Source organism: Grammomys surdaster, unplaced genomic scaffold (assembly GCF_004785775.1).
Source record: "Grammomys surdaster isolate TR1022 unplaced genomic scaffold, NIH_TR_1.0 242, whole genome shotgun sequence".
NCBI lineage: Eukaryota > Metazoa > Chordata > Mammalia > Rodentia > Muridae > Grammomys > Grammomys surdaster.
This window is the reverse complement of record NW_021604687.1, coordinates 7,393,459-7,397,254: the sequence shown is the minus strand read 5'-3', so window position 1 is coordinate 7,397,254 and position 3,796 is coordinate 7,393,459. Positions and strand designations below refer to the sequence as shown.

Sequence of the window (3,796 nt, the reverse complement as noted above, 5' to 3'; positions counted from 1 at the left end):
AGATCACTCACACCAAGCACATATTTGTTACCCCAGCATCTTGATGAACTTTGCAGTGTGACCTAATCAAATAACACCAAGAGAAAATAGCCAGTGGCTGGACGCAGTGTGGATGGAATTCTGCACTCTGAAGTCCTGTAAGTGTGGTGGGTATGGCTATGGATGTTCTGCCCTCTGAGCTCGGGTGTACCACTTGATCTCTTGCGGTCATTAAGCCCTAGCTGATCACATTGCTTCATGCTACTTGTGCCAGAGTCCGAGATGACCTTTGGCAAACAATGTCGCCAGTCAGAGGTCGCACTAGCCACTCTGTTCTGCAGAACCTTCTTCCATCAGTGGAAGATTCCCATCATGCACCCATCACCTGTCTCTAGAGCACATTCCACACCAACTCCCTCAGCCCCTTCCGGCAGTGCTGACTCTGCTCTTTTGTGAAGCCTAATGCTCCTGCACCTTATTTCCTTAACTTTAGGGCCATTAAGCCTTCTCACTTGACAATCTGACTAATTAACTCTGCAGTGATTTTCTCAGTGTATCCCATAAAGAGAGACTGGGTGTGGAGCTCAGAAAAAAAAAATCCTGAGAATCTTTTATAATTTCTGGTGGAAAGCAAGAGGGAGGAACACAGTTCTTTGGAGGCAAAGGCCGTGTTCTCTCAGGGATTCTGTGCTTTGCTGATAATGATAGCAATGAGGGATACGGGATCTCAGGGCATCTGTACTGTGTTTAAGCATCCACACATGGCAAACCCTGCCTGGGCTTTGTCATAAGGAGATCATTTGGAATGACCTGCTAAAGGGAGAGCTCCCAGGGAGTACCATGTAGACATCCATGTTTGCTTCTGTCTAGTGCTTTGCAGCAGACATTTCTGATGCTCTATGCAAATCCTCATGGCCAAAAGTCTTGAGTTCACCAGGCTGATTTTCCACCAGTAAGCAGGTTGGGTCAGGTGATGGTCTGAGGGCTTTTCCTGTATTCTCATTAGATATAGGGCCAGAAGGTTGCACCTGTCCCTGGGTAGCCAAGTTCACATCCTTGCTGGCAACCTAGGTAAGTGAACCTATCTTGAGCTCTAGGTAAGACAGCTTTAGAGTACATGTAACCACTTGTCTTTTGGGGTCTTAGTGTCTACTGGTAACTTAACCAACACCATCCTTGCTGTTGGTTGTTCTTGAGTTATCTATCTCGTGTGGTATATGTGAGAAAGCCCTGGCAGCATTGGTTGGTCTAGAGTTATCTATCTCTTGTGGTATATGTGGGAAAGCCCTGGCAGTGTTCCCTCCTCAAAGCACAAGCCAGCTGCTGCCTCTGCCCCTCTTAGGTTTTGTGCTTGATCTTTAGGATTTAGATTTGATGTCTCTCTAACGTTCCCCAAGTCTGTCATAGATAGTGGCAAGTATCCCCATGTTGGCCTACTCCTGGGAGATGCCGTGCCTTGTGTATATCCAATCATGGTGTGAAGATTCCCTAAAGAGCTTCCTCAGATCTTCCAGGAACCCAGACTTCTCACCATGCTCCTTCAGTGGGGTCCAGCCCACACTATGTGAGAACTCCCTCATTCCCTCACACAAGAGTACCCATGATCAAGTCTGCTTATGCCAAATCCTGTGTCATGTCTGTTTTCTAAAGAGAGAAGAGCTGTATATTGAATTTCCTGCTTGCCCAGGGCAATTCTGACCAACCTTGATAGTTCTATGCAACATTTCTCTATTTATTTTCATGGAGAACCCTGGAATAAGGCATATTGCATGGAACAAGCTAACAATCACAACCTTAATTTAATTTTACAAAACCTGTAACAATTGGAAATAAATAGAAGGACCCACAGTTTGCAATTCGTAGTAGTATTTTTAATTGAAATTCCCAGGATAGTAGATATTGATAATAGTCTTGGCATTGTAAGACCTGAGTCTGGAGTGTCCATGATCTAATATCCTCATATACACGACTGCTTTCAAAGTGCATTTATAAGCTTCTAGAAATTCTACAGATGAAAGAATTGGTATTTTATCAACCCAAACACATGCTCACACACACACACACACACACACACACCCCTTCACTTAGTGTGTATTATCTCCTGATAGAGTGTTATTTCTTCTTTATAAAATAATGTGAATTTTCTTGACATTAGCAGAGGTGTAATATGTGAGGAAGACATATAGCTGATTTGAAATGTCCCCCCAAACCCCTCATAAATTGGTCTTCTATTGATGGAGTTATTTTGCAGGTGCTGGGAAACTTTTAGTAAGTGGGACTTGACTAGAGGCAACAAGTAACAGAAGGGTATACTATTTGGAGGCATGACTTGTTCTGAGTCCTTCCTGTTTCTTCTCACTACTTCTAGTCTGATCCAACATGCCAATCCTCCAAGTTCTGCATCACCAAGCCCAGAAGAAAGGAACCAGTGATTGTAAACTTAACCCTATCACACCAGGCACCAAAATAGTCTTTCCTTCTTGTCAATTGTTTCTCAGGCACTGTTCATGGCGGTAAAAAGTCTGACTGACACAAACAAATGGTACCAGGAGTGGGGGTGTTGTGTCTTCCTCACTGCATAGCCTCTAAAACTGGTTTCTAGAACTAATTTGGAAATGTATGGGCCAGAAGAATACAAAAAGCTTTGGATTTTTTTTAAGTGGCGTGAGAGTTCATAAGACTAGAAGACCTCTGAGCTGATTATTCAGGCTCAATATTTCATACTATTGTTGTTTCTAAACTCTAGTAAGCTTCATACAGGACAATCTACACTCTGTAAAAACTTAAGTGTCTGAAAACAGCTGGTTGAATTCAGCAAAAGATTGCCATTGTTTCCTCAGTAGGTTTTCCTCATCTGCTCCGTTTCTAAGTTTCTGATATATGCCAATCCATGTAGCCTACCAGACCCATAATATTTCCCTGTCCCAGGCTCCTTATTTTGGGAACTTTGCTTCTCAGTTTGGAACAGAGGTCCCCATCCATTCTGGTGTTTGCCCATTGTGCCTTCAGATACAATCTCTGTTCCTCTGAGACCTCTTTGCTCCAGTACAAACAGACCCATGGACTCCAGGATTCTCATTCTCTAGGAGAAGAAGCTACTGATGGTCAACACACATGCATACACCTACGGCTGCTCAAAATTATGGCTGGCTCCATTTACAGTGGAAGATCTGAAGTAATTTATTGTATTTTTTTTTTTTTTTAGTCAGTCTTGTACTTTATTGTCATTGTCGTCTCAGGCCTTGACTGCATACTTGCGCAGTGGGTACAGCCGCTCCTTCCACTGCTGCTTCTTGGTCTTCAGCTTCTCTTCATGCTTGGTGAGCCGGTGTTGCATGGCTCTAGTCTTCTTGGGTCGCAGGTCCAGGGGCTTGTACTTCTTGCCCTTGTAGAATTTCCTGAGGTTTTCTTTTTGAGTCTGGTTAATGACAGTGAGGACACCGGCGATAGATTTGCGTACAACTCGTATCTTGGAGAGCTTGGAGAGCTCGCCTGTCACTTTGGTGATGCGAAGCTGGGAGAGTTCTACCTTCAGATCGTCCAGTTGTTTCAACAGCGTCTCCTTCTTCTTGCCGCGTAGGTCCCGAGCCTTAATCTTGGCCATTGCTGCGTTTTTCACAGCTGAGGCCGCCTGGTTCGAGAGGTAACTTACTGTATTAACATGAAAAGTTCTCTCTCTCTCTCTCTCTCTCTCTCTCTCTCTCTCTCTCTCTCTCTTTCTCCTTCCCCCCCTATTCTCCTTCTCCTTACAGAAAAGTACATAAAAACACAATTTCTGAAAAATTAAATGAACTGCTACATTTTGTAAATAAAATAA

General features: G+C 43.7%; 1 pseudogene; it reads right to left on the bottom strand.

Moving 5' to 3' along the window:
• Positions 1–3,172: 3,172 nt before the first annotated feature.
• LOC114627118 lies at positions 3,173–3,583 on the bottom strand (annotated as a pseudogene).
• Between the last annotated feature and the right edge of the window lie 213 nt (positions 3,584–3,796).